The sequence below is a fragment of the Triticum aestivum genome, chromosome 2A (genome assembly GCF_018294505.1).
Source record: "Triticum aestivum cultivar Chinese Spring chromosome 2A, IWGSC CS RefSeq v2.1, whole genome shotgun sequence".
NCBI lineage: Eukaryota > Viridiplantae > Streptophyta > Magnoliopsida > Poales > Poaceae > Triticum > Triticum aestivum.
In genome coordinates, this window is record NC_057797.1 from 594,674,266 (window position 1) to 594,686,871 (window position 12,606).

The window sequence follows — 12,606 nt, forward strand, 5'->3', positions numbered from 1 at the left end:
AGAATAGTTCCAATCTTGAAAAATCTATATCTTTTAGGTTATTTAATATTTTTACTTGATTCTTTTTGCTCTAGTTTGCAAATTTCCTATAGTTTCTGTAGAAAATTAGATTCGGCCATGTTTAGGTTTTTAAAAATTGTTTTATATTAGTTTTAGTCAGATTAGTTTTTCTTCTATAAATTGAGTTAGGATTATTTTATTTTAGTGATTCTTTTTGTCACTGCTTTATTTTGACCTTGCCTAGCAGTAGGAATATATTTGGGCATTTATAGTCTTTATTAAAATAGTTTTTATGCAAAAACAAGCTTTTCTAGTTTATTTAGCTTGCTGTTGTTTTCTGTTGTTCTAGTTATTTTTAAATTTTTATTTTACCTATGTTATAATTTACTTTAGATTAGTTTCTGTAGTTACAGAGGGTGAACTTTTATTTGCAGAAAAGAAAATGTTTATTTTATTTTTCTTGCTACTTGTTGGCTTGGAGTTCTTTGAGTTTTCTTTGGTTTTGGTTTGATTGTTTTGTATGATTTATGTTAGCACGTTGTTACATTAAGTGATTGTATGATTGTATGCTTATATGATTATTGTTTGACTCGATAGAATTTCCGGAGTGCGAAGCTTGCTATCTCGAGTCACTAGCGTTTGAAGACCGTCAGCCAGGCAAGTCGTTTGATCATGTTTTACAATACCTATGATTTTGTTGCATTAGAATTATTCCTCCCCACCATGCATGCAGTAGGAGAATTTTAAGTTATGTTCTTGGGTAGTATCATGAGGTAGGATGAACCCAATTCCCCTTGTTACCATTGCCCGGGACGATGTAGTTTATTTTTCTATGCTCATAGACGGGGTTGGTTGAGTGATTCATAAGGGATATGTGAGAGTCAAGATGATGACAACCCCATGACTTCAAGCTCAAGATGGACTTCAAATTCACTACGGGGTGGAGGACGGTTGACGGGCACCCTAGAGAAACCAGCGGACGGCCGGGATGCATGGAGAAGCGCCATGACATCTTGCGGAAAGCTTCACCCAGCCACGAAGAGACGGATGGATACACCTTGACCGGAAGCTTACATGTGCAGCCGCAAGCCATTATGGGCTCTGGCTGGGTTGACCCTAGGCGTGACTCTGGACGGACGGTGCCAGCAGATGTAGAAGAACGGTAGGACATGGATGGGCACCGGCAGTGCCCAGAGAAACTCTATGGAAGACCCTGTTTCATTCATCCCTTCTTCAAACAACAGGCAGTGCGAGGACATAAAGGAGGGAACAATCCTTGTAGGTAAAGTGCACAAGACTCTGCAGAGTAACAACCTAATCGATTAGCCATGTCCCCGGTTACGGACAAATGAGCCTTTGGAAACTGGAGTATTTCAGAAATCTCAACACCGAACTTAATAAATTAATTGAGGGGTTATTTAATAATTGGGAATGCGACATTGGTTGGCGGAACCATCTCAATAACAACCAACATTTTGTAGTAATTGCAAGCAAGTCCTTTGTTATAGGGAAAAATTGGCTTTTTCGCAAAAACATAAAACTTAGAGCCCCACACCCAAATTGCATATAGTGTTAGAAATTTTAGTGTTGTTCTCTCTTCATGACTTGCCAGCATATTCAAAATGCTGACCTACACGGCTGCAACGTCTTATGTTGCAGAGGAGTTTTCCGACCAGGAGTGAGGCTACGATCCACGCTTGGCGATTGCCCTATGGAGTCGGATGGACTCGCTATTCGTCTACGCTTCCACAACTTTATTTAGTTTATTTCTCATGAGTTGGCCTTCGGCCGAATTTATTCTATTGTAATAAAGACTCGATATGAGAATCGTGTAATAAATTCAGGTGTGATTGAACTTTGAATCTTTTCATCAATGTACTGTGTGTGCCAGCATGATCTTGGGATGGTACAGCTACACAGAGACTTGACCGGTTTTGGGTCGGGTCGTTACAGAGAGTCCCTTAATAGCATGGTAATTTTCTTAATAATAATATGCTTGGTATTCAAGATTTGTGAAACTTTCTTTTGAGTGTGTTGAATACTAAGAAAAGATTGAAGCATGATAATTGTTTTGAGATATGGAGGTGATAATATTAAAGTCATGCTAGTTGAGTAGTTGTGAATTTAAAGAATACTTGTGTTAAAGTTTGTGATTCCCGTAGCATGCACGTATGGTGAACCATTATGTGATGAAGTCGGAGCATGATTTATTTATTGATTGTCTTCCTTATGAGTGGCGGTCGGGGACGAGCGATGGTCTTTTCCTACCAATCTATCCCCCTAGGAGCATGCACGTAATACTTTGCTTTGATAACTTCTAGATTTTTGCAATAAGTATATGAGTTCTTAATGACTAATGTTGATTCCATGGAATATACGCACTCTCACCCTTCCACCTTTGCTAGCCTCTCTAATACCGCACACCTTTCGCCGGTATCATACACCTACCATATACCTTCCTCAAAACAGCCACCATACCTACCTATTATGGCATTTCCATAGCCATTCCGAGATATATTGCCATGCAACTTTCCACCATGTAGTTCATCATGACACATTCATCATTGTCATATTGCTTAGCATGATCATGTAGTTGACATAGTATTTGTGGCAAAGCCACCGTTCATAATTTCTTCATACTTGTCACTCTTGATTCATTGCATATCCCGGTACACCGCCGGAGGCATCCATATAGAGTCATACTTTGTTTTAGAATCGAGTTGTAATCATTGAGTTGTAAATAAATAAAAGTGTGATGATCATCATTCAATAGAGCATTGTCCCAAAAAAAGGCCAAAGAAAAAAAGAAGGCCCAAAAAAAGAAAATAAATAAAAAGGGACAATGCTACTATCTTTTTTTCCACACTTGTGCTTCAAAGTAGCACCGTGATATAGCGAGTCTCATATATTGTGCTTCAAAGTAGCACCATGTTCTTCATATAGAGAGTCTCATATGTTGTCACTTTCATATACTAGTGGGAATTTTACATTATAGAACTTGGCTTGTATATTCCAATGATGGGCTTCCTCAAATTGCCCTAGGTCTTCGTGAGCAAGCAAGTTGGATGCACACCCACTAGTTTCTTTTGTTGAGCTTTCATACATTTATAGCTCTAGTGCATCCGTTGCATGGCAATCCCTACTCATTCACATTGATATCTATTGATGGGTATATCCATAGCCCGTTGATACGCCTAGTTGATGTGAGACTATCTTCTCCTTTTTGTGTTCTCCACAACCACCATTCTATTCCACCTATAGTGCTATATCCATGGCTCACACTCATGTATTGCGTGAAGATTGATTTTTTTTTGAAAAAGTTAGAGTATGAAACAATTGCTTGGCTTGTCATCGGGGTTGTGCATGATTTAAATACTTTGTGTGGTGAAGATAGAGCATAGACACACTATATGATTTTGTAGGGATAACTTTCTTTGGCCATGTTATTTCGAGAAGACATAATTGCTTTGTTAGTATGCTTGAAGTATTATTATTTTTATGTCAATATAAACTTTTGTCTTGAATCTTTCTAATCTGAATATTCATACCACAATTAAGAAGATTTGCATTCAAATTATTCCAAGTAGCACTCCGCATCAAAAATTCTCTTTTTATCATTTACCTACTCGAGGACGAGCAGGAATTAAGCTTGGGGATGCCTGATACATATCTATAATTTTTGATTACTCCATGCTATATTATCTACTGTTTTGGACTATATTGGGCTTTATTTTCCACTTTTATATTATTTTTGGGACTAACCTATTAACCAGAGGCCCAGCCCAGAATTGCTGTTTTTTGCCTATTTCAGTGTTTCGGAGAAACAGAATATCAAACGGATCCAAATGGAATAAAATCTTTGGGAACGTGATTTTCTCACCGAACGTGATCCAGGAGACTTGGACCCTACTCCAGGGAGTCAAAGAGGAGGTCACGAGGGTGGGGGGTGCCCCCCCTATGGCGCGCCCCCCTGCCTCATGGGCCCCTCGGTGCTCCACCGACGTACTCCTTCCTCCTATATATACACACGTACCCCCAAACGATCAGAATAGGAGCCAAAAACCTAATTCCACCGCCGCAACTTCTGTATCCACGAGATCCCATCTTGGGGCCTGTTCCGGAGCTCCGCCGGAAGAGGGCCGTCATCACGAAGGGCTTCTACATCATCCTAGCCCCTCCGATGAAGTGTGAGTAGTTTACCTCAGACCTTCGGGTCCATAGTTAGTAGCTAGATGGCTTCTTCTCTCTCTTTTAGTCTCAATACAAAGTTATCCCCCTCTCTTGTGGAGATCTATTCGATGTAATCTTCTTTTTGTGGTGTGTTTGTTGAGACCGATGAATTATGGGTTTATGATAAAGTCTATCTATGAATAATATTTGAATCTTCTCTGAATTCTTTTATGTATGATTGGTTATCTTTGCAAGTATCTTCGAATTATCCATTTGGTTTGGCCAACTAGATTGGTAGTTCTTTCCATGGGAGAAGTGCTTAGCTTTGGGTTCGATCTTGCGGTGTCCTTTCCCAGTGACAGAAGGGGCAGCAAGGCACGTATTGCATCGTTGCCATCGAGGATAACAAGATGGGGTTTATTTCATATTGCATGAATTTATCTCTCTACATCATGTCATCTTGCTTAAGGCGTTACTCTGTTTTTAACTTAATACTCTAGATGCATGCTGGATAGCGGTCGATGAGTGGAGTAATAGTAGTAGATGCAGAATCGTTTCGGTCTACTTGTCATGGACGTGATGCCTATATACATGATCATGCCTAGATATTCTCATAACTATGCTCAATTCTGTCAATTGCTCAACAGTAATTTATTCACCCACCGTAGAATACTTATGCTCTTGAGAGAAGCCACTAGTGAAACCTATGGCCCCCGGGTCTATTCTCATCATATCAATCTCCATCACTTTAATATCGCTTTGCTTTTCTACTTTGGTTTTACTTTTTACTTTGCATCTTTATACCAAAAATACCAAAAATATTATATCTATCAGATCTCACTCTCGTAAGTGACCGTGAAGGGATTGACAACCCCTAAACGCGTTGGTTGCGAGTAGCTATCGTTTTGTGCAGGTATGAGGGACTTGAGCGTGGCCTCCTACTGGATTGATACCTTGGTTCTCAAAAACTGAGGGAAATACTTATGCTACTCTGTTGCATCATCCCTTCCTCTTCGGGGAAAACCAACGCAAGCTCAAGACGTAGCACTAACTCCTTTGGTAACTCTCCTATCATGAGTGTATTGACATGACTCTTGCGGCTCAATGCATCGGCTACTACGTTAGCCTATCCGGGATGATAGTGCAACTTCATATCATAATCCTTTATGGGTTCCAACCATCTCCTCTGCCTAAGATTCAACTGCTTCTGCGTGAAGATATACTTCAAACTCTTGTGATCCGTGTATACCTCACAATGGTTTCCGATGAGAAAATGTCTCCAAGTCTTCAACGCATGCACTACAGCTGCTAACTCCAAATCATGCATAGCATAATTTAACTCATGGGGTTTAAGCTGTCGTGAGGCATATGAAACAACTCTTCCTTCCTGCATAAGCACTGCTCCAAGTCCTCGACGAGAAGCATCGTAGTATACTTCATAATCTTTGCGTTGATCTGGTAGAATCAACATTGGTGATGTAACCAAACATTTCTTCAATTCCTGAAAACTAGCCTCACATTCCTCAGTCCATTTGAACTTGGTGTCCTTCTTCAACAACTCCTTCACAGGCTTTGCAATCTTCGAGAAATTCTCAATGAACCTCCGGTAGTATCCCGCGAGTCTAAGGAAACTTCGGATTTCTCCAATTGTCGTGGGTGCCTCCCAATTTTTCATAGTGACGACTTTGTTGGGGTCTACCGCTATTCCTTCTCCGAATATCACATGTCCAAGGAATCCAACTTCCTTCAACCAAAACTCACACTTGCTGAACTTGGCGTATAGCTGATGTTCTCTGAGCTTCCCAAGTACTAAACGCAAATGCTCCTTATGCTCCTCTTTATTCTTCGAGTAGACCAGAATATCATCAATGAAGACCACAACAAACTTATCCAAAAACTCCATAAACACCTTGTTCATCATGTTCATGAAATAGGCAGGTGCATTAGTCAGGCCAAATGACATAACGGTATACTCATATAGCCCGTACCTCGTGGTAAAAGCTGTCTTAGGTATATCCTGCTCTCGAATCTTCAACTGGTGGTACCCGGATCACAGATCGATCTTGGAAAACACCTTAGCTCCTTGCAGATGATCAAACAAATCATTGATCATCGGCAGTGGGTACTTGTTCTTGATTGTTACTTCATTCAATCCACGATAATCAATGACCATCCTTAATGATCCATCCTTCTTCTCCACTAGAAGTACTAGTGATCCCCAAGGTGACGAACTTGGGCGAATATAACCTTTATCCGGTAACTCCTTAATCTGCTTCTTAATTTCCTCTAAATCCTGTACGGTCTCTTAGATATTGGCCCTGTGCCTGGCAAAAGCTCAATCAAAAACTCGATGTCTCTATCCGGTGGCATGCCTGGCAACTCTTCGGAAAATACATCAGGGAATTCCTTCACCACTGGTACTTCCTCCTGTACAACTCCTAATAAGGAATTTACTTGAGTCCTAATCGGCACATGCCAGGATACATACTTGATCCTTCTTCCTTCTGGGGTGGTGAGCAAAATTGACTTATTAGCGCGATCGATGTTCCCTCCATACATCGATAGCCAATCCATACCCAGAATCACATCCAAACCTTGCGACTCCAGAATTATCAGATCTGAGGGGAAACCGTGCCTACCTATGGCCAACGGTATCTGAAAACATCCTTGGCTTGCCATATACTCTGCTCCTGGCGAGCTCACTAACATAGGTGTACTAAGAACTTTGGTGGGCAGTTTATACTTATCCACAAATCCCCTTGATATGTATGAATGCGATGCACCAGTATCGAAAAGTATGACTATAGTAAAATACTTAACCAAAAACTTACCTATTACTGCATCTGGCTGGGCTTCAATCTCCTCCACGTTAACGTGGTTCACTTGTCCCCTGTTGAAAGGGTTGGGCCTCTTCCCGGAACTTCCATTGTTGTTTCCATTCTTAGCTTCAGGACATTCATTGGCGTAATGTCCGGTCTTCTGGCACTTGTAGCAAGTAACATGGCTTAGATCTTTCTTGGCGGGTGTTACTGGGTTGGAACGGTTCTGTCCGTTGCTTCCTCCATCACCATTCTTGGAGCCACTATGGTTGTGAGAACTTCCTCCATTGTGAGTGTGGCCTCCATGGTTATGCACAAGTCCTCCCGAGTTCGGTGTAAGACGGGGTCTCTGCTGGGCTCCCGAATTATACTTTCCTTGTCCATACTTCCTCTTACAGTTATCAATCTGCTGTTGCTTCCCTTCAATCATGAGAGCTCTATCTACCAACTGTTGGTAGTTATTAAAGGTTGCTACCAGCAACTGCATGCTCAGCTCATCATTTAGTCCTTCCAAAAACTTCTCCTGCTTAGCTGCATCCGTAGCAATGTCATCTAGGGCATAACGTGCTAGCTTGCTAAAGTCATCCACATACTGGCTAATGGTGCGTCCTCCTTGGCGTAAGTTGCGAAACTCACGCTTCTTTATAGCCATAGCTCCTGCTGATACATGGGTAGTGCGAAAAGCCTGCTGGAACTGGTCCCATGTAACAGTGGCTATAGGATAGGTGACAGTGTAATTCTCCCACCATGAGGCTGCTGGTCCATCCAATTGGTGCGCGGAAAAATGCACCTTCTCAGCATATGTGCATCCTGCAGTGGTTAACTCCCTTCCAATCCCGCGGAGCTAATCATCTACCACTATCGGCTTGGTGCTACTGGAAAATACCGGCGGCTGCAACCTCAGAAAACGGGCTAAATTGTCAACTGGGTGGTGGTGGCGGGTTGTTGTTGTTGTTGTTGTTGCCTTGGTTCTGAACTAAGAACTGCATCAGGGTATTCTGCTGCTGGATCAACTGAGTGAGCTCCAGTGGAAAAGGTAAATCCGGGGTCACGTCTCGGAGGCATCTGAGGGTTTAGAGGGAAGAGAATAGAATATAATGAGGTCTAGTGAGAAAACACTACCCATATGCACATGAGACAAACACAATCATATCACTCAATCAATCAAGCAAGGGCATACAATCGCTCTAGAACTATCGTTACAAAGTGCTTGCACTATACTATTTACATGGTGGAATACTACTACTGATATGGTGGTTGACTAGAAATATTGATCGGTCGAAGACTCCATGATATCTGCTCCAGCTTCATCAACATAGTCATCATCACTATCGTCGGGGTCCGAGTCGGTGTCATCGATGATGATGTAGTTCTCCGGGCAAGTGGAACCGTCATCTTCTCCTCCTGGCGCGGGGTCTCCCATGAATACTCCTAGCTTCCTTTCCAGGTCATCATTCTTCTCCACTAGTACGACGATTTCCTCCTCATAATCTTCGCGAGTTGCCTTGAGTTCTTCCTCAAGCTCCATGATCCTTGTCATTGCCTTCTTCAGATCTATCATGCATGCGCACATGCGATTCTCCTGACGACGAATGTGCTGGTTTAACTCCTGGATGAAAGCGGCAATCGATCTATCCTTCCTGGTGTTGATCATCTCCCATTGCTCATCTCGGCGCCCAAAATCTGGTAGATAGTATCCTTAAGCTCCTTGTGGTAAACTTCTCCAATGCGTCCCATGGTAATGTGAGCTGCCATACTCTTTCCTAGACTCCAGGTTGGTGCATCAAAGCAAAACTCTATGGGCTTAGTGACTGGCGTGAATGTCCTTCCTGGAACTTGAACTTGAATCATCCAGCGCTCCTCTTCTGGTAAAGTGGTGTTGTAAGTCCCGGTGAAGCTTGGTATTCTGATGTTCAGGTACCTAGTGACTTCCTTCAAGTGGCATCCAAAAGGTGTGTCTTCATCCGGTTGTGCAAACTTGTTCCTTGCGTCCGCCATCCTAAAGAATAGAAAATGGAGAGGAGTCAGAAATGAGAAGAGAGTAGTGATCTAGGGTTTTGGCTTAGTGGTCGTGTCCTACAGTCAATGTGTGCTCTGATACCATCTTTGTAGCGACCAGACCTCAAACAGTCCGATCTCTGTGCATAAGTGTCATCCCTGGATCGGTAATGCTGACACACACAGTACTTGAAGGATTTATAACAGAGTAGCAATCACACACTTATTACATCAAATGTCTCAAAAGAGAACATATTACAATAAATATGGCTTAAGGCCACCTAAATACGATAACATCGGAAGGCTTGGAAGATAAAGTGAGTCCATCAACTCCAACGGCATCACTGAGTGAAAGATCATGACCTAAGGCTCCTTACTCGTCGTCTGAAAAGTCTGCAACATGATACGTTGCAGCCCGAAAACGGGTTAGCACATGGAATATGCTGACAGTGTAACACAAGAGAGTAATGAATAGAACAATGCTATCACTACATGCATATATGGCTGGTGGAGGCTGTATGGTTAATAGATTTTGCGAAAAGCCAATTTTTCCCTACTGCAAAGGAATAAATTTTACTTAACTATCATGGTAGTTATTAAACACTGAGAATGGTAAACCCCATCTCAATCCAATTAAAAGTAATTAATAACCCACTCAAATTATATTTAAGGGTGATGAGATCCACATGATAATCCAAGAACTAGATACTCAAGATGTCCATAACCGGGGACACGGCTAACCATGATTAGTTTTTACACTCTGCAGAGGTTTGTGCACTTTTCCCCACAAGACTTGATCTCCTCCGTTGGATTTCTCACACTACATAATGTTTGAGAAATGGATGACCGAGACACAGTCTTTCCGAAGAGGTCCCCTTAACCGATATATAGGCCGGTACACCTACAATCCCCTACATCTGCTAGCCCATCATAGAAAGGTATCCCACAACCTACTCAACTATGCCAGAGCCCATAATGGCATGTGGCTGCACAAGGAAGTTTCCAGCATGAATAATCTTATGATCCCTTTGAGCCTGGGTGGCGGTCCATAGGAAAATCACACGGTACCCTGGGATTTCCAAAAATACAGGCAATCATTGGGGACACCAGGTGCCTCAATCCACCCAAATATGTATTAAAGTTGCCACCTTAAGTTGAACCATTAATTAACAATCTCACATCTGTCATGAATACACTCAAACCCAATCCACGTCTACGAGCATCGCATGGCAATATAAGCATAACGTAGAAGTAACTCCCAGGGTTTGATAATAAATAGGTGAATAGGTACTACCTCATCTACTTCCCAACCCATAATTTATTCAGGTCCTAACCATGCAAGTGTTTGAGGGTCGAAGCTAATGCATAAAAACTGGGTAGTAAAGAGGTATGATCAAAGTGTTACTTGCCTTGTTGATGATCCGTGAAACCTAGAGACTCGATGTAGCACGCTTCGCATTCCGGGTACTCTATCGCAATGAAACAAGCATACAATAAACAATCAAGTAAGGGCACGGGCAAAACTCAAATAAGAGATCTAACCAGAAAGTTCAACTTAAGAACTCTGGTTGGCAAAAAGAATCAAATCAAACGAAGCAACAAAACTCAAACGGCGAAAGAAACAAGCTTCATTTACTAATATGGTCTAAAGTCAAATTTTATAGTAGCAAAATCTTGTTCAAGTTGATTAAATAGAAAGAGGGTTTCGAGACGAAACTCTAAGCGCTTGAATTGCCTGATTCCGATAAACGAGCGAAAAGTTATACTAAAACGAAAATCAGATCAGAAATCACGATCACAAATAATCACGGAAAATCCGAGAAAAAGAAAAACTGACGAACAGGCTAACGAACGAACGTTCGCTGTCTGCGGCTAACGGACGAAAACCGTTCGTTAAAACGAACGTACGAACGGGCGTCCGCTATTTAACTAAACCGGGAAAAAACCGAACCAGATCTAAAAACGGATCTAGGGTTCTAAAAAAACGGACGGTTTTGTAACGAAAACCGCGGCGGCAGCTCCGGCTACCTCGACGACTCCGGCGAGGGCGGTGGCGGGTCCGGCAGTGGTGGTCGGCGGCGACGGGCGGCGGTGTGGGCGGTGGGGCGACGGCAAGGCGCGGCGGTGGGGCGCGGTTAGGGTTAGGGTTTGGGCGGCGGTGGGCTTCGGTTGCAGTTAGGCCTCGGCGGCTCGGGTGGCGCGGCTTATAAAGCCCCCCGGGCGGAGTCCCGCTCGGATACGGCCCGAAGTCAGTTTGACTTTTTTTTTTAAAAATCCGACGTGCAGAATAAGAAAGAAAAGAAATACTAAACAGACTCCAAAAAATTCCGAAATAAATTTTCCCCGTCCTATAAAAAATAAGCCGGACAAGGTGAACATTTATTTGGGCCTAAAATGCAATTTTGAAAAAAATGCATATTTTTCCAAATTCCAATAAAATAGCGATAAAACTCTGGATAAAAATCTTATTTGATTTTAATATTAAATCTTCGATATTTCTTTATTTTGAGGAAGTCATTTTATCCTCTTTCTTTTTTTAAAAGAAATATTCGAAGATAAAATAATTAAAATCAAATGATCCTCTTTTCAAATTTTGAGAAAAACTCAAATATGAAAATAACGAAATTCCCAACTCTCTCCGTGGGTCCTTGAGTTGCGTAGAATTTCTAGGATCTAGCCAAAATGCAATAAAATATGATATGCAATGATGATCTAATGTATAACATTCCAAATTGAAAATTTGGGATGTTACAATATCTGCATATGCTAGGCTCGTCAAGTTTAACCCGAGTATTTCTGCATGTGCAAAACTGGCTTGCAGCCGTTGTATGTGAACGTAGATCTTATCACACCCGATCATCTTATCACACCCGATCATCACGTGGTGTCTTGGCATAACGAACTTTGGCAATAGTGCATACTTAGGGAGAGCACTTGTACCTTGAAATTTAGTGAGAGATCATCTTATAGTGCTACCGTCAATCAAGCAGAATAAGATGCATAAAGGATAAACATCACATGCAATCAATATAAGTGATATGATATGGCCATCATCATCTTGTGCCTTTGATCTCCATCTCCAAAGCACCGTCATGATCACCATCGTCACCGGCGCGACACCTTGATCTCCATCGTAGTATCATTGTCGTCTCGCCAACTATTGCTTCTACGACTATCGCTACCGCTTAGTGATAAAGTAAAGCAATTACAGGGCGATTGCATTGCATACAATAAAGCGACAACCATATGGCTCCTGCCAGTTGCCTATAACTCCGTTACAAAACATGATCATCTCATACTATAAAATATAGCATCGTGCCTTGACCATATCACATCACAACATATCCTACAAAAACAACTTAGACATCCTCTACTTTGTTGTTGCAAGTTTTACGTGGCTGCTATGGATTGAGCAAGAACCGTTCTTACCTACGCATCAAAACCACAATGATATTTCGTCCAGTTAGTGTTGTTTTAACCTTCAACAATGACCGGGTGTAGTCACACTCGGTTCAACTAAAGTTGGAGAAACTAACACCTGCCAGCCACCTGTGTGCAAAGCACGTTGGTAGAACCAGTCTCGTGTAAGCGTACGCGTAATGTCGGTCCGGGCCGCTTC